The sequence below is a fragment of the Lissotriton helveticus genome, chromosome 12, assembly GCF_964261635.1.
Source record: "Lissotriton helveticus chromosome 12, aLisHel1.1, whole genome shotgun sequence".
NCBI lineage: Eukaryota > Metazoa > Chordata > Amphibia > Caudata > Salamandridae > Lissotriton > Lissotriton helveticus.
Window position 1 is genome coordinate 125,824,354 of NC_136073.1, and position 20,545 is coordinate 125,844,898.

Below are 20,545 nucleotides of genomic sequence, written 5' to 3' on the forward strand. Positions count from 1 at the left end.
CTCCCCTTTTGTTCGATGTGTATATAGAGCCTTTTGCGTGTGGAATCAGAGAGGACAACATAATTCAACCATTCCAGCTCGGTAATCTGTCTCTGAAAGTGGTATTGTACGCAGATGACCTTCTCTTATATACCTCTGATCATTCAGCAGCAATACCAAGGTTGTTTCTCTTATCGGAAGAATTTGGGAAACTGTCAGGCTACCAGATAAATAAGGAGAAAACGGAGATTATGGGATGGAATAATAACATACACGTATTGGGTGCAAAACAGACAATGAGGTACCTGGGAATTCACTTAACCCAATCTGTAAAAGACATTACATCACTCAGTTGGCAAAAGGTGGCTAAAGACATTAATAAAACCTTAATTAGATGGGGGAGCCTGCCTTTGAATATATATGGTCGTGTCAATCTCATTAAGATGACAATCCTTCCAAAATTGACTTTCCTATTCAACTGCATCCCTCTATCATTTTCACCTAAAGACATTAATACTTTACAGGGCAAAATCGGATCATTCATATGGGCCTGCAAGTCCACTAGAATTGCATGGAAGAAGCTGAGAAGGGGCTTAAAAATTGGAGGGTTAGCCCTCCCGGATTTAATGCTATACTGCCATGCCTTCCACTTTAAAAATTTTAGGCTTCTTGCAAACAAGTTAGATGCATCATCGCAGGGCCGCCTGTTTCAAGCCTTATTAAACGATCTACCTTATGACCATGATTTCTTTTTATTTAAGTTTGGAGACCAGAATTTTTTTTTTTTTATTCGCCTCAGAATCCTACTGACTGCATTAAGAAATTGGGGGTTTATCAGGAAGACATTCGATATCCCTTATTATCATACACACACTCCAATATGGGATTCTCCTGGTACACCTCAATGTCTTCAAGATCGACTTTCACAACCTTTGAAAACAGCCGGGTTAAAAAAATGGGGAGATTTCTGGGGAGATTCAGGCTTAGTGAACTGGAACTCTTTAGCACAACTAACCAATGGCCAGCTGACTAGGTTCAAATACTATCAATTATCTGCCTGGTGGTCTAGTCAAAATATGCAAAGGGAGAAAAATACAGACATTCTTGATGCAATTGGCAGGGGGGGGGGGAATGGTTAAAAGAACTTTCATTTTGGTACAATTTAATGATTACAGAAGAGGATAGTATTTTGCACTTGGAGCTGAAAAAATTATGGGGAAACTGTATACCTGACCCTCCTGAGGAAATCTGCAAAGTTTGGTCAGACTCTTTTACTCTTTCACAGAGGCTAATTAAACCAGCCAATTTAAGACGTAATCATTTGTTTACGGCTTATAGAGTCTATTGGACTCCGGCCAAATTGCATAAGATTACTCGTAATAATTACTACTGTCCCCGATGTAATCATTGTACCGCTGATGATGTCCATATTTTCCTTGATTGTCCAGCTATTCAAGATTATTGGAAAGCGATAATGGATTTTTTGAGTGACGTACTTTCTATAACTATTACTTGCTCTCGTAGACTTGTATTTTTTGGCTTACTGGACGATTATAATATTAATAGTCTAGACACTAAGTTTATTTTCTATATAATAGTCATTGCAAGGAGACAAATTTGTATGGAGTGGAAGTCAGCGTCTCCTCCTAGATTTGTAATATGCTTGAAACACATAATGGAAGTATGTAAAATGGACTTAGCTGGTCGTAACGAGAGCACTGAAAATGTTTGGTCTAAACTGGTGATCTGGATAAACAGGTGAGCGGTCCTATGATTATGCCAGAGGTTGTGTCGGTCCTGTCCTCCACTATGCCTAGGGCGCCCAAAATAGGCTCTGAGGAGTGGGATAAGGAAAACAGCCTACCTCTGGGACATCCCTGTCTGCTATGATACTGTTTCCGGGGCGGATACGAAAACAACAGTATAAGAGGCAACAGCGAGACCCATCTAGAGCATAAGAATTCTGGTGGCATATATGAGGAAAAAAAAAAAAAAAAAGACCTCCTCTGTTTCCCTGGACAGGCCTAAACTTGATCTGCACAATGTGATTCGTAATATTAGGAAACACAGGTGATGTAATTGAAAAACGTGCAATTTCTTTTGTTCATTTCACAATCACATCACTTGTGTTTCCTTTGCTTATGTATCTCATTGTGCAGATGTAGTCCAGCATATGAAAGAGTACGCAGAAGTGCAGCACTGCATGCAACAACTTTGACACTTACTGAAGCCTCAGCTTCTGCATGCCCCCTACACAGTCCTAATTATATACATTTTAAACTGACGGTATCTTGCTGGAGATGAACTGAGGCCTATCTTGCAACATGGTGCATCTTTTACACTGCTGCTGCGTCACAAAAGTGACGGAACAGCAGCGCAAAAGAGGCGCACGGCCATCATAAATCTGCCCTTAACATTTTAAATGATTGTTTCTAGATGCTGATAAGGTGTGGCCTATCCACAGATTTGTTTCAGGTGAGTCCTACTCAGGGTTGCAGATGAAATGTAGGCTTGTTGAAGAGTACAGAGGAGATAATACATGTGCAGGCCTACCAACGAAGTGAGTCATGTCCACTGCACTCTTGAACAAATGTCAGACCTCCTCTGTCTCCTGGAACAGGCCTAAACCTCATCTACACAATGTGATGTGTAATGTTAGGAAACACAGGTAATGTAATTGAAAAACGTGCAATTTTTTTTGCTCATTCCACAATCACATCACCTGTGTTTCCTTTGCTTAGGTATCTCATTGTGCAGATGTAGTCTATCATATGAAAGACTACGTAGAATGTGAGCACTGTATGCAACAACTTTGACACTTACAGAAGCCTCAGCTTCTCCATGCCTACTACCAGTTCTAAGTGTATATCATAAATACAAAAAGTACATAATTAATTATACATGTTAAATGGTTTATTTTTGCTGTTCTCAGAATTTATCAAATTTCACTAAAAACAGTGACTTGAAGGTATTCATCATATAACAGCGGGGAAAAAAAACCACAATCAAAATGATTGTGTTTACAAAACCCATATAACATAACCAATCAGAAATCAGAACTCCTGAAAAGTAACTTACTTTCCATGACGTCGAAGGATATCCTATGAACAGCTTACACTCTGTTGTGCTGTTATTATTTTCAGCTCGCCACTTTCTGAAAGAAAAGCTCCATCGTTTTGACAAATATGTTACATACAATAAATGACTTCTCGCTCTCTACCGCACCTTTCCACAAGGCCAAACCGTGTAAGAGCCATTTATAACTCTTGGAATTCTTCTAAGCAAATCCCGTCATTTTGTATTTCCGCAACTTTCAGAAAGAAAACATTCAAGTTTACTTTCACAATCCTGTACTAGTAATATCTCACCCTTCTTGCTCACTCATGTTCCACATTTCCTATGACACTGATACTGCTTACTATGAGGCACATTACACTACCTCTATGACTACTACAATTATTTAATTCTCTTGATCACAGTGGATGTTGTCAAAGGACCATCATGTCATATAATAGCTGCAGTTAGAAATGTTCTTCCTAAAATCAACAACTGTGTAGCCACAACATTTGTAATTAAAGTTGAAAACTTATTTTCATCAGGTTTATATAGTTGGAATTTTTAAATGACATTATAAGCAAAAGTTTGTTCAAAATATGTCGACAGCATTGCAGACTTACATTACCTCTACTCCATGTTTTGATTGGCTGCTTGAATTAGCTTATTAAAAGAAACAGTTTTTCTGAACTCATTCAAAGTGCAGTTATTTTTCCATGACATCAAGTGTTATGGTAAGAACACCGTTTGCTTTGGGAAATACTCTGTTGTCCTTTAACTAATCCGTGCCCACCACTTTCTGTAAGAAAACCTTTTTTTTTTTCAGTAACTACTTAAAACTCAAAAATAAATTTTGACTCTACTACACTTATCCTCAAGGCCAAATAGTGTAGGAGCCATTAGAACCTCCTGAAATTCCTCAGAGCAAATCCCGAGATTCTTTCCCTAAAATATTGGTTGTAAAAACACCAGGTAAGAATTTTTAAGGTCAAAAGGCAATTTTTTTTTTAAAGTTAAAACAGAATCATTGCAGAATGACCAGCCGTTTCTAGACTTCAAATAAGCTGTGTAATGTCCTGATGTTGTTGAAGGACCGTCATGATATATAATTGCTGCAGTTACAAAAGTCCTTCCTGATATTGACAACTGCGAAGCCACAACATTTTTTATTAAAGTTGTCAATTTTGTTCCATCAGGCCTACATCGTTGGAACATTAAAATGACATACTGGCCATATGTTCGTATAAATAATGTGGACAACATTTCAGACTTACATTGGCTACACTCCATGTTGTGATCAGCTGCTTTTACTAGATTATTAAAGGACACTGATTTGCTGTCTGGCAAAGTTAAATATATAAATTTTTCTGAGTCTACACTAGTAGTACTTGATACCCTACAGTTCTCGCAGTCATGCTGCCATTGATAAGAAAGCCCAAACAGGTGATCTACATCTACACCTTCATCTTGCAATACATCAAGCATATACATTAAAAACTCCTGACAATCTTGCTGAATATTTTGAGAGAATTGTGTTTGACCTGAACATTTGTCTAACAGATTTCGAATTTCAGACACACTTTCTATTTTTGTTCTATCAGTGCTACATTTCTCTAACACAGAATTCAACAAACTGCAAAATCTTTGATCCGAATTGACCACAATCTCTTCTTTTAAATTTTCTAGAGAAAACAAAACATTAACCACTACATTAGCATAGCAGTTGACACCAGAACTGTTTTCAAATTGAAAACCAACAACATCTTCAACAAAATCCTTTTTCTTTCTGCTTATAATTTCTGGTTCATCGACTTTTCGTCTTTTTGCTACAACCTCTCTACTATTGGTCACATTTCTTCGTTTCCGGCCTACCACACTTTTCTCAAACAAAGGATATTGAGGCAAATGTGGCGCATACTCTCTTCTTAACCTATTGTATTCCTTAACACAATCTAGATCCGCACAAATGTTTGTGACATCACACTCAATCAAGTACAATCCCGATAAAGTTCTGACTCGTGACAATGCCACATATGCCATACCCTCCTTGAACACAGAACTGCCAATATTCACCAATGCACTGTCTACACTTAAACCTTGCGATTTATGGATTGTCACCGCATATGCCAAGCAAACAGGAAACTGCTTACGGCGAACATATAAGTCTTTTACAAGCAAAAACCTAGCAGAGCAACGACCAATTAGCTGTACTTCCTCAATGCCATCAAATTAAATTTTTAAAAATTCAATTCCATCTCTATTTCTGTATTTCTCAAAATCAACAACTTTACCCATTGATCCATTTACCAGACCTCTTTCAACATGTAAATTCCTTCTTAAAATTATACGGCAATTTAAGCACACATTCAGAGTCTTTTCAAAACCAGCAGTTTTAGATATAGTCTTCTCTAATGAATCCAATTTTGATTTCAAATTCTCAGACAAAATAATTGTTGCTCCCATATGCTCTACTCTGTCAATAGCTTCCAGCTTCACAATCTCTTGGTTTTCTAAATGCAACATTTTGTTGTTGAAGATGGCACATCCTGCAAGAGTTGGCATCAAACATATTCCAGATTTCTTCTCAGTAATTTTCTGAAAAATATTCTCAGGCACAACGTCTTCTTCTGGATACAAATTTGACAGTAATTGTGCATGTAAAGCTTCTTTCCCATGCTCGGTCACTTTTCCGATTCTAACATCTTGTAGAATATTCTTATAATCTTCATCCTTCGCTTGACGCATATTTTCACGCAGTTCAGCATAATTGAAGTTTAACCATATATTGACGTTGCCAATACTCCCTAGGCACTTCCTGGTATCTTCATGCGTGAGCATTTTGAACACAGGTTGTCCTTTCACTGGTGTCAGCTGCAGAAGATCACCGAAAACAATGATGTGTTTGCCACCAAATAACACATCATACTCTGTTTTAAGAGTAAATGTAAATGTAAATGTACAGGAATTTATATAGCGCAAATCACCAAGCGGTTTCTAAGCGCTTGCTTAGGGAACCCGTCCTGGTATTCCCCTGTGAGATAACCCCAGCAGGGTATCCGCAAGGTGAAAGCCAGGCATCCCACCGCGAGGGGCCGTTGTGGAGATTAAGCAAGCTATTGCCCAGAGTCGCAGAGTGTGAACCCGTGAATCAAGTAGGCACCGGAGCGAGAATTGTCGAGTCCATGGACATTTGTTTAGGACTCAAGACCCAGCTGAGCCAGGAATTGAACCCTGGTCCCGGGCTGACCTCTGCTTCCAGGTCTGCCTCCTCTAACCAGTGAGCCACACTTCTCCAAGAAGCTCAAGAGCTTCTTGCATTCTCAAATGCACAAAGGCAAGCATGACATTGGAAACCATGCTTACTTCGTCAGTGATAAGAAGTTTCATTTTCCTCAAGACTCTTGAAACTTCACAACAAGCATCTCCAGATAACTTGTGGTATTGTAATTTGTTATCATGCTCCACTGGCAGCATCAGTAGACGATGCAAAGTAATACCTTTAATGTTATGTGCTGCCAGTCCAGTTGGAGCGGTGACAACACAAGACAGCGATGACTCAGTCCTTTTCTGTAAATAACATGAAATTGCTTTAATGAGGAAACTTTTTCCAGTTCCCGCTTCTCCACTCACGTACAGTCGGACAGGCTTCAACGACGTACATAAGCACTCTTTCTTCTCATGACTTAATCCATGATCAATTTGGTTGGTAACTTCGTCATATATTTTCCTCTGCTCAACGTTGAGTTGTCTTTCCAAGTCTTCTAAGTTAACCGCATCCTCCCGAGCATGTGCCATGGCTCTTTCCACTTCAATCATGGCAGTAGCAGCTTCATTTTCGATAACTGGTCCTCCTAGTGGATCCTGACTCAATGAAACAGAACTCTGACTGTCCTGAGAACTGTCTCTAGCAATCTTGGCTGCAATCGTTGCTTCCTGCTCGATTTCCGCATTCAACATTTCTAGATATTTGGGAAAAACAGGACATTCTATGGTCTCCTTGGCGGCATTGAAAGAGTCTTCGTAACAGAGGAAATCTCCAAGCAGTTCCTCTTCTGCACGCCAAGGCTTGAAAAGTTGCAAAAGTGCTAAATAGAAAAACTCTTTTTTTTCAGGAGATTCGCCACTCAATTTTCGATGGTTTACCAAGTGGCATTTTCTTTGCTTGACCAGACATCCCTCACTTCCAATTACAGCATACACTCCTTTATCAATATCTTCTATGATGTTCCTCTTGAATATGTAATTTTGTAGAACCTCATACAGACAAACATTCTCGAGGTGACTGCTTCTATTTGGATAATATGTATCCAACATGTTGGTCTTCAAAATATCGGTACTGTTTGGCTCCTTTTCTGCCAAATACTCAATTTCCCGCACAGGTTTCAGAACTCGATTACGCGTTGCAGCAAGACCAAGACTCGCCCAAACGATACTCCTGGATTTGGCATAGAGACTTGCTGAAGACAACCGGTCAGAACATTCGTAAGCTCCGATTTCTCGATGTGACAACATCTTCAGACTGAAACTGTACAACTTCTTACTGAGGCTCTTTTCATGGGAAATGTCCTCCCACATATCCTTCAATTCTGTCTTTTCTTTTTTGGTGATGTAAGATGTCACATACCGAGCCACAGCCATACAGTTATCAGCCACAAACTGTATATCCATGTTAGCATTCCACATGGACAAAATCACTGGGTTGTAGTCGTTGATGTACTTGGACTCTTCGTTCCTTTTCAAATTGTATGTGTTTTTAGGTGATTTCTTCATCACATTATGTCGCAGCGAAGACATCAAACTGTTCACTCTTCCTTTAGAAATCACCGGTCGTGGAAAGGCGAAACGACATTTGGTGTAGAACTTGTCCTTGTTTCTGAATTTACGACAACAGTACTTTCCACAACGATGGCTTTGGAAGCGTAAAACTTGTTCTCTTAGGCTTTTGTCTTCCTTTGCGTTTGGAACAGCACATGTAGAATACTGTTCTATGAAACTCATCACTAAGTCTTCTGGATCTGTTCCAAATTTAGGTGCATCCTTGATCCACAGCAGCATATGTATATGAGGAGCACCTCTTGCTTGGTACTCCTTTCTCCAGAAGAAATCCAACACCTCTCCAAGAGGTAGATTTTTCTTGTTCATGATGAAAGACATCATAGCTTCAAATCTATGATTGAAGTACCTGCATACATTCACTGGATCCAAAGAGCACAGTTCTCCGGGTGTCTTGAATTCGATATTTTCAATGTTTCCATTTGCCTCTCGTAGAAATTCAAGTAAGTCTTCCCAGCCATACTCGGCACAGCTGAGAGTGAGGAACCATGTGGGAGTTCCTGAGTTCCTAAGTTCCTCAGCATACATTTTAAATCACCATGACGACGGTACCAGTACTCATTAGTACCACGCTGACACGCCATGAGATTAATCAGGTGAGAATCCAAAATACTGTCTTGCACATTGACTTTATCCATAAAGTCACTTGCCGAGATGTTTTGCATCAGTACACCACTTTTCAAGATGTGGTTCACTGCATATGACAGTCCAGACAGATCGCTTTCAAACAGGAGATGAAACAAATAGGGAATGCATTGACGAAACCTAGGATCTTCTGCATACAATCGTAAAGTCCGGTATTCAGAAGCAGGAATTTGATGAGGTCGCTCATCATATCTTCCTCCTTGACCTGTTGGAAATAGCTGTGGGAAACACCGAGCTTCCAAACTTTCCTCCCAAACACTAATGGGACTCCCTTTGGCTTGTTTCATTTGAAACAACTCAATAGCATTCCCCATGACTTCCTTGGAATGCAAAGTTTGAACACTATAATGTTCATATATTTCTTCATTTTTAGAGGGTTCTACTTTCTCAATTTGACCAGCACACAAATCGCTATCCTCTTATTCACTTACTTCCTCTTCTGCAACATATACATTCTTGTAGTACTTATTGTTTTTTTTCAAATACAATGTTGCCTTTTTGACTTTCCTAACATCCACTAAATCTTGCCATATTTTCTTACTCTTTGTCGGAACCCCATTAACTAAGATAACCAGAGGTTCCTCTTCCACTTTTTCTACTCCAATTGTATTAATGTTTTTCTTCAAATCTAGAGGCAAATAAACAACTCTTCCCTTTAATCCTCTCTGTAAATCTGATGGAGGCAATTTCCCTGTCTTTGGCTCCATTCTTACAATAGCCTGAAAGGGATGGATACTTTGAATCAAAATAGATTCATAAGTATTTAAATCCTTCAATTCAGAAGGAATCTCAACCAATTCCAGATTATTATGAACCGCTCTAGCAGGCATCCGGTTTTGATTTAATTTGTTACAACAATAAGTACACACACGTTGATCCAATCCCAAATCAAAACAATTTTCTACCATCAAGTATGTTGCGAAATCCTTCCATTCACTATTATTTTCCCTTTCACTTTTCGCATATAAATCCACTAACTTAGTCTGATTCTTATAATAAGTGCGTCGACAACACACACAAGTGAAATTAGGCCTCTCACTTGATTTCACCTGAAACGTGACAATTTCCTTCTGAAAATTATCTGTACTGGAAACCTGTACACTATCTTCCACATTACCCTCTTCTTCTGGGTAAATTTCAACATTCTCCTCTTTACTTGCAAAGTAACAAAACTCAATTTCTTCACAAATATTCTTCACATCTATTTCAGAACCATGCAAAAGAGCAGTGCATAATTGTTTAAGCATAATTGCTGGACTCTTAGCATAATACAACATTCTAACTAATTTCCTCACTTTATTATGATGCACTGCTAGCATCCTGAAATGATGAAAAACACTCTGGCATACTCTCCTGGAAAGACAAGCCAGTGAATGACCATGCAAACCTGTCACTTCTCTCACTCTGCAAGGATCTAATTCTTGCAACAACTTCATTTTCTGTTTTAAACTTTTCTTATTAAATGTCCGTACAAAATCACAAAGCAAATTGATGGAATCCTGTCGCACACTGCAAATACTACTACACTTCCAGATATACACTGGTCCCTTAGGACGTCTTCCTAAAACCTCATTACCTAACACCACTTCTGCCTCTGTTGTCACACGTTTTTCTTTTTCAACTGGACAACCATCTTTCACCTCATAAGCTCGACCACTGGTGTCAACTGCATGCACCAAATCATTATCCTGGAAATAACTCTCCTCATTAAAAAATGCCTCACAACTTGAACTATGCATCCATTCTCCTGAAAAAACTTCACAAAAATTACTACGATTAACTGTTCTCTTCCATCTACTATTTCTTTTGAAATCATAAATTGCCTTGTTTAGCGTCCTAATTCTATTGATTATCAAAATAAATAACTTTCGCTTAATTTCAAATGCCTGATCAATAATTTTCTTAACTTTTTTTTTCTCTTATAAAAAACCACTTTCTGTTGACCTTTCTTAATATTTTTTAACAAATTGCCAATTATCCTGTTGCGGAACATTCGTCTACGAATGTCCCTAAACTGATTTTTCCTTCTACTACCCTGAACTAATTTTATGAGCATATTTGACTATTTTATGAAAGACACTACACACAACCTGTTTTTGAAGTTGTGTTTAATTTTAAATGAAACGGTTTACATGTTTACTTTTCATTTCCAGTAACTTTTAAAAATAAATGTTTATAGTTCCATAGGCTCAAGCAGGTCAGCTTCCCACCCTATGTCATACAATTCTGACAAATCGGCATCCTCATCATGTTCTTCATCATCCTCAGGATTTAAATCATCCAAGGGATCTACTTCCACTGACGTTTCAATGACAAGTTCAATGATAAGATCGAGATCAACGGATTGCTCATTATCACTCATGGTTGATGTTGTCGTTATCTTTAAAGAAAGAGAACAACAATGAGATGTTGCAGAGTGAGAGACAAATCTCAGAGACTATGATAGTAAAATTGTTTAACAAGAGTAACATTTTGCAGATATTATTTAGCCATGTCAAGCGATGCTGAGGAGGTGAGGCCTATGTCGAAGTTTTCAGTGAACAGGACTCATCTCTTCTTAACCTTGGATAAGCCTCACCGACTCTGTGTCCCCTGCTCATACTTAAATGTAAAGGGGCAGATTTATGTTAACTGGCGCATCCCCAGGGATGCACCAGTTAACGTGCACCGCTGCTCTGTCACCCATGGTGTGCCGCATTTACAATGTGGAGCACCATTGAGCAAAAACAGCACAGATGCGTCACGCATCTGTGCCGCAAAAGCGGCACATTGCAGGAATCACGTCGTAAGCGCGACATGTCTACTGCAATGCACAGGGGCAAGCCACACATTGCATGGTGCATCACTCCTTATGCCTGTTTCAAACAGGCGTAAGGATTTGATTCAGCAATGCCATAAAGCTGACTCAGTGAAATCTTCTAAATTTCACTGTGTTAGTTTTACAGGGCTTTCATGCAAATGAATGCCCACCCTGCAACAAAACGCCTATATAAAACCTGACGCAGGTTTCATGTGGCACAGGACTTTACACCGTGACACATCTGCCTAGATGCATCAAGTTGTAAATATGTCGCAACATAGCGCATCTTTTGCGCCGCCGCTGCGTCACAAAAGTGACGCACAGCGGTGCAAAAGAGGCACACGGCTATCATAAATCTGTCCCTAACATTTTAAATGATTGATTCAGGATGACGATAAGGTGTGGCCTATCCAGAGGTTTGTTTGAGGTGAGGCCTACTCAGGGTTGCAGATGAAATTTAGGCTTGTTGAAGAATACAGAGGAGATAATACATGTGCAGGCCTACCAATGAAGTGAGTCATGTCCACTGCACTCTTGAACAAAGGTCAGACCTCTTCTGTGTCCGTGAACAGGCCTAAACCTCATCTGCACAATGTGATTCGTAAAGTTAGGAAACACAGGTGATGTAATTGAAAAATGTGGAATTTCTTTTCCTCATTTCACAATCACATCACCTGTGTTTCCTTTGCTTAGGTATCTCATTGTGCAGATGGAGTCTAGCATATCAAAGAGTACACAGAAGTTGAGCACTGTATACAACAATTTTGACATTTACAGAAGATTCAGATTGTCCATGCCCCCTACACAGTCCTAAATGTTTACAGTTTAAACGGACGGTATGTTGTTGGAGATGAAGTGAGGCCTGTCTTGCAACATGGTGCATCTTTTGCATCACTGCTGCATTGGTTTCATGTGGCACAGGACTTTACAGCATGACACATCTGCCTAGATGCATCAAGTTGTAAATATGTTGCAACATAGCAAATCTTTTGCACCGCCGCTGCGTCACAAAAGTGACGCACAGCGGCGCAAAAGAGGCACATGGCTATCATAAATCTGTCCCTAACATTTTAAATGATTGATTCAGGATGACGATAAGGTGTGGCCTATCCAGAGGTTTGTTTGAGGTGAGGCCTACTCAGGGTTGCAGATGAAATTTAGGCTTGTTGAAGAGTACAGAGGAGATAATACATGTGCAGGCCTACCAATGAAGTGAGTCATGTCCACTTCACTCTTGAACAAAGGCCAGACCTCTTCTGTGTCTGTGGACAGGGCTAAACCTCATCTGCACAATGTCATTCGTAAAGTTAGGAAACACAGGTGATGTAATTGAAAAATGTGGAATTTCTTTTCCTCATTTCACAATCACATCACCTGTGTTTCCTTTGCTTGGGTATCTCATTGTGCAGATGGAGTCTAGCATATCAAAGAGTACACAGAAGTTGAGCACTGTATACAACAATTTTGACATTTACAGAAGATTCAGCTTCTCCATGCCCCCTACACAGTCCTAAATGTTTACAGTTTAAACTGACGGTATCTTGTTGGAGATGAAGTGAGGCCTGTCTTGCAACATGGTGCATCTTTTGCATCACTGCTGCATCGGTTTCATGTGGCACAGGACCTTACAGCATGACACATCTGCCTAGATGCATCAAGTTGTAAATATGTCGCCACATAGCAAATCTTTTGCACCGCCGCTGCGTCACAAAAGTGACGCACAGTGGCGCAAAAGAGGCACACGGCTATCATAAATCTGTCCCTAACATTTTAAATGATTGATTCAGGATGACGATAAGGTGTGGCCTATTCAGAGGTTTGCTTGAGGTGAGGCCTACTCAGGGTTGCAGATGAAATTTAAGCTTGTTGAAGAGTACAGAGGAGATAATACATGTGCAGGCCTACCAATGAAGTAAGTCATGTCCACTTCACTCTTGAACAAAGGCCAGACCTCTTCTGTGTCCGTGGACAGGCCTAAACCTCATCTGCACAATGTGATTCGTAAAGTTAGGAAACACAGGTGATGTAATTGAAAAATGTGGAATTTCTTTTCCTCATTTCACAATCACATCACCTGTGTTTCCTTTGCTTAGGTATCTCATTGTGCAGATGGAGTCTAGCATATCAAAGAGTACACAGAAGGTGAGCACTGTATACAACAGTTTTGACATTTACAGAAGATTCAGCTTCTCCATGCCCCCTACACAGTCCTAAATGTTTACAGTTTAAACGGACGGTATGTTGTTGGAGATGAAGTGAGGCCTGTCTTGCAACATGGTGCATCTTTTGCATCACTGCTGCATTGGTTTCATGTGGCACAGGACTTTACAGCATGACACATCTGCCTAGATGCATCAAGTTGTAAATATGTCGCAACATAGCAAATCTTTTGCACCGCCGCTGCGTCACAAAAGTGACGCACTGCGGCGCAAAAGAGGCACACGGCTATCATAAATCTGTCCCTAACATTTTAAATGATTGATTCAGGATGACGATAAGGTGTGGCCTATCCATAGGTTTGTTTGAGGTGAGGCCTACTCAGGGCTGCAGATGAAATTTAGGCTTGTTGAAGAGTACAGAAGAGATAATACATCTGCAGGACTACCAATGAAGTGAGTCATGTCCACTTCACTCTTGAACAAAGGCCAGACCTCTTCTGTGTCTGTGGACAGGCCTAAACCTCATCTGCACAATGTCATTCGTAAAGTTAGGAAAGACAGGTGATGTAATTGAAAAATGTGGAATTTCTTTTCCTCGTTTCACAATCACATCACCTGTGTTTCCTTTGCTTAGGTATCTCATTGTGCAGATGGAGTCTAGCATATCAAAGAGTACACAGAAGTTGAGCACTGTATACAACAATTTTGACATTTACAGAAGATTCAGCTTCTCCATGCCCCCTACACAGTCCTAAATGTTTACAGTTTAAACTGACGGTATCCTGTTGGAGATGAAGTGAGGCCTGTCTTGCAACATGGTGCATCTTTTGCATCACTGCTGCATCGGTTTCATGTGGCACAGGACTTTACAGCATGACACATCTGCCTAGATGCATCAAGTTGTAAATATGTCGCCACATTGCAATTCTTTTGCACCGCCGCTGCGTCACAAAAGTGACGCACAGTGGCGCAAAAGAGGCACACGGCTATCATAAATCTGTCCCTAACATTTTAAATGATTGATTCAGGATGACGATAAGGTGTGGCCTATTCAGAGGTTTGTTTGAGGTGAGGCCTACTCAGGGTTGCAGATGAAATTTAAGCTTGTTGAAGAGTACAGAGGAGATAATACATGTGCAGGCCTACCAATGAAGTAAGTCATGTCCACTTTACTCTTGAACAAAGGCCAGACCTCTTCTGTGTCCGTGGACAGGCCTAAACCTCATCTGCACAATGTGATTCGTAAAGTTAGGAAACACAGGTGATGTAATTGAAAAATGTGGAATTTCTTTTCCTCATTTCACAATCACATCACCTGTGTTTCCTTTGCTTGGGTTTCTCATTGTGCAGATGGAGTCTAGCATATCAAAGACTACGCAGAAGGTGAGCACTGTATGGAACATGGCTATGTAACTCAAATAATCAAAATCTAAATTTGCCAAGCACAGATGGGGACGTATTTACAAGGACCTTGCACCACGGGGAAATGTCTTAAATTAAAATGGGAAAAATAACATCAAAGGGACTCAAAGGCCTTGTAAATATGCCCCAAGCAACCTATGAAACTCTAGCAGTACATATCAAGAAACCTAATTGATTTCAAAAAACGTTTTTAAACAAATGATGTAAAGCAATTATATACCTACATTCATGGGGAAGTGACTTAAAATGCTCTAAGACACATAAAAGTGTTTTTTTTTAAGGCCCTTGCACCATTTTTGCGTCACTTTTAACATGGCTGTGTAACTCAAAGAATGAAAATCTAAATTTGCCAAGCACACATGGGGGCGTATTTACAAGGACCTTCCACCACGGGGAAATGTCTTTAATTAAAATGGGAAAAATAACATCAAAGGGACTCAAATGCCTTTTAAATATACCCCAAGCAACCTATGAAACTCTAGCAGTACATATCAAGAAACCTAATTGATTTCAAAAAACGTTTTTAAACACATCATGTAAATCAATTATATACCTACATTCAAGGGGAAATGACTTAAAATGCCCTAAGACACATGAAAGCGTTTTTTTAAGGCCCTTGCACCATTTTTGCGTCACTTTTAACATGGCTATGTAACTCAAAGAATCAAAATCTAAATTTGCCAAGCACAGATGGGGGCGTATTTACAAGGACCTTGCACCACGGGGAAATGTCTTAAATTAAAATGGGAAAAATAACATCAGAGAGACTCAACTGCCTTATAAATATGCCCCAAGCAACCTATGAAACTCTAGCAGTACATATCAAGAAATCTAATTGATTTCAAAAAACGTTTTTAAACACATCATGTAAAGCAATTATTCAACCACATTCATGGGGAAGTGAGTTAAAATGCCCTAAGACACATGAAAGCATGTTTTTTAAGACCCTTGCACCATTTTTGCGTCACTTTTAACATGGCTATGTAACTCAAAGAAACAAAATCTATTTGTAAAACACTTGACACAAAGCAACATTTTAAATACACAACTTTCTTCATAATTTTCTCCCTAAAGCATACTATTCTCTATATAAATTAAATGAATCTTTTCTCACCTTAGCAAATACTTTATGAGTTTCAAAACAGTCTCAGACACACACCAATTTGTCTTCAGCAGAACAAAGGGTATGCACTCCAGAGGCTGCAGCCAAAAAAAGCGTAGAAATGCTGTAATTCATCACACATATCTCTCATGTCACCCAATCAAAACTCTTCCCTCACTTTTTTCGAATCAACACCCTTCCCCCCTCTGCCCTTTCTGCCTTTTTTGCATAGCAACCACCTCCTGAAAGACCTCTCATGTTTGCAACTTCACACAACAATGTTTCAATTGAACTCTGAACTCTCAGTACACCTGCGTATCCAGTGCAATCTTTCATAAAATGATTTTTTCTTGACCATTCAAATTACATCTTTCAAAGAACTCATCCATGCACCCTAACTTTCTGTTTCCAGCAATCAAAATCCACCAATCATTGCTACTGATTCATTAGCACAGACACTCCACAGTTTTTTTCATTATAAACTCTTATTTTTTCAACTGCCATTTCATTGCCACACTTCATCTGACTGCAGCAGAACCTTCTCTCACCATGTTTTCTGTCTGGATTGTTGGACATAGTTACATCTACTGGGCTCAAAGGTATGCTGATAACAGAAATTTACCTAACCTCAATTTACAAAATGTGGAAATCAAGTGGATTGGCCACAGAGGATTAAAATGTCACCAATTGATACCATTGGTGAAAACCTTTTTGCATTTGCCAAAACCTGACCTGTTAATTGTGCACTGTGGAGGAAATGACTTGGGCACTTTGACTGGGGTAGGTCTGGAAATGCTTTTAAAGGACACCTTTGACCAATTGATGGCACTTTTTCCTCAAACTGCCTTGGTATATTCAAATATATGCCAAAGACAGAAATGGAGGTGGTCGAACCAATTTTGTCCACAAATTGAGAAATCGAGGAAGCATGTAAATAAGTCTGTTTCAGCTTACATGAGAGACCATGGAATGGGCTCCATGTACAACAATAACTTGCGTTACTACATGCAAGATATCTACAGAGGAGATGGAGTTCACTTCTCAGATGAGGGGAACAGAATTTTCATCCTGAATTTAAGACTGTGCATTGGTACCTACTTATAAGTACCTAAATCTACCACAAACCCAAAAGCTCTTCTCAGAGCTACCCTAACTATGATCACCATAAACAAATTTTAAATGTAACTTTTTATTTACTAATTTTCACAATTTACGCTTTCCGGAGCGCTACCCGGTACGCGCACCGGACGCTCCTCAGCCACCCTCAGAAAACCTAGGGGGTCAGGATACGTCTACCGTGCCCCCTTCTACCCATTCTGAACATTATTTGCCCTCCATCTTGTATCTCAATTCTACCGAAACACAAAATGGAGGACTCCCGTAACGCTGCCGGTTCGCGTACCGGGGCGCTCACCGGGAAGCGCTCAATTAAAAAAGGTGGGAAAGTAATTTACAGAAAAACGACTGGAGACACTTTCACCAAAAATAGATTAGCTCATACTACATACCAATCCCTACCATTTTCACAAATTTGATTGAAATTCCATTTAGCCATTTAGCCTGTAGACCTCTCTAAATACCCTGAGGTAAATTACTTCACAAAACACATCTGAAGTGTTGGAATTGACAACCAATTAAAATGTTACTTTCATTTTCTACTTTTTTTACCTGACATTTGATTGGTTATGTACCTGAATATATATAAAAAAGAGAGAGAAACACAGCCATTTTGACTACTACTTCCTGAACTACATTGCAAGATCATTTTCACTCACAACTTAAACTAGTTTTTAAAAGGTAAGATGTTATTTTATAAATTTGAAAACATTTTCAGATAGTTATATACTATCCCTCTGTAAGAGTTAGACATTGAGAAAGGCTTGTTTCTTATAATTATGGATTGATTTAGGTTTCTGTAGTATAATTATGAATTTACTTAGGCTTTTTCACAGGCACTTTTTAATAGTACTACTTCACGCCTCAAAAGTACCTGTCTGAACTTAAACCCAACAGTGCCCTATCTCTACTGATATATTTATTTTTTATGCAAATTTCAGCACAAAAATGGAAGGAGAACAGAACGTTTCCTTTGAAATTGTCCTAGACATGAACAATGAGGAAATCATTGAACCCATTGACTTGGAATTCATGGATGAATCACGAGACCATGAACTTCTACAATGTGTAGAATCTGTGGATTTCTTACTTCAATATGAGGACGGTCAAATGTGGGAAGTTATGTTCAGTCAAAAAGAAGACATATCGGACAGTCAAATGTTAGACGTTCTATTAAATTTTGAAAAAGAATCAGAAAAATAAAATTATATTTAATATTAAAAAATTGTTTGAGTCTTTAATCATTTTTATATGTAATTCATCAACTAGTACCAAATTGATTATAATGTAAAGTCAGACTTATAGTATACTGTGCACAATCCCAAAAATATATTTATATTTAATAATCATAAATACTGCTACTTAAATTAAAAAAAACAACAAAAAGAACAATCAATAAACATACAATATTTCAAAATATCATAGTCTATCATTCTTTTTTCCTTATAGTACGCTCCCCAGACCGCTTCCCGGTGCGCGTACCGGGCGCTCCCCACGCAAAAAAAACAAATTTTTTTTTTTTTTTTGCCCCGCGGGGCCCTTTTAAAGCCTCCACATCAAACCTAGGGGGTCAGGGAGGATCTACTATGCCCCCTTATGGTCATTTCCCCCTTTGTTTTGGCCTCCTCTTGTCTCTCGATCCTACCGAGAGACAAGATGGCGGCCGCTCCGGACTGTTTAGAATGGTGACAGACACCGGAGAGCTAATCAGCTTCGCTTCGCGAAGTTCCGTTACGCGTCAGGTACGCGAACCGGGGCGCTGCCCGGAGCGCGCTTACAGATATATATATTTTTTTGAACGTTAATTTCTCAAAATACACTGGAGCACATATATTGAGACCTAGCAAAGGCACATCGGGCTAACAGTCCCTACAATTTTGCCAAGTTTCGTGCAAATCCATTCAGCCGTTCGGGCTAAAAGTGAGGCCAACCGCCCTATGGAAATTAACATGGGAAAAACGCGTTTTGGGACCCCCCTTTTTTCTCGGCCCCCCCTTGACGAACTCCTCCCAAATTTTCAGGGGCTGCTCAGAAACAAAATGTTCAATTTTCCTGAAAATTTCAGCCAATTCCGTCCACAAACGCCAAAGTTATTAGACATAGAATTTTCAAAAATCCCATAGAGAAAAAATCCTAACTATATATACCTACTGGCGACCGCCAGTAGGTAATAAATATATATATATATATATATATATATATATATATATATATATATATATATATATATATACACACAAACACAGGCGGGTGCTATAAAGTGAAGGCAAAATCGCGCATCAATATCAAAGCTCTGAGGTGAAGAAATACCAGCACTCACGGGAGCAGGTTCATCCAGAATTTAATGGGGTACAAGTATGCACAGACACATTTCAGCAACCGCCTTTCTCAATGATGAGGTGCTCATCAAACCCATCCCCCAGACCACAGCGGAAGGGCCCATAAAGAGATGAGCATTTAGTCATGCCAAAGATCAAGCAGGCTTCTAGTGAGTAGCCCTCAGCCCACTTCCCTAGGTCAGCACACACACAACACGGGCAGTCGTGAACTACAGGCTTTTATTACACACCAAACTTTTATTAAATATATGTAGCATAATATCAAAAATCACAAGTATATTGGTGATAGTAAATGTAAGGGAAGCGGAAAGAATGAAAAAACAAGCAGCATGTAGTTGTATATTGTTCCTACATGTCCGAGTTCCTAAACATTATTAGCTGTTTATCTGCTATAATCAGAAGTGTGTTGCAAGCCTAAACCAAGACGAGGGACTGTCCAAGCTTGTACAGCCCACAGGGTGGCTGGCTGCAGCTCAGTATGTTGGCAATGTATTTGTCGAGACAACTCATGGACAAAACTCCCCGGATGAAGATTCAGACATCTTTACTTCTGGCCACGCTATAGTGTTCTATATGAATCGGTCCTCACAAGTTGACATGAGAAAATGTTCTCATGGGGGGGTGTATGCTGAAAGAAACACCTGTAGAATACAGTGAAAACATCTCCATACACTAGGGTACACTGCGGTATGGGGTATTCTTGTGATTGGCATGACCTACCCTATCAGACCCCATTAAATACTAGGGCAGGGGGATTAAAACTACCTAGAAGTCCCTAGTCCACAATAGGGCATGGCAGGTTAGAGGCCAGCAGCTTTTTCTGCACTTGCGTGTGTTCACTGTTGAAGCCTGAGTTCAGTTTAAAAGCAGCCATGGGTGGCAGGTCTGCTTTAAAATTTAAATTGTGCCCAAACTCGACTTTTGTGTTTGTGGCACTTAAAAATGTATAACCTACAATATTGTGGCATATTAGGAATCCCCAAGGTCTCCCCTAGGTGTCCCAGGGGTGGGGGTCAGGCAGGGCTGGACTGGGAAACAAAACCGGCCCTGGCAAAGTGCTTGGCTGGCCCTCAGGTGGGGTTGTGCGGCCGAGCTG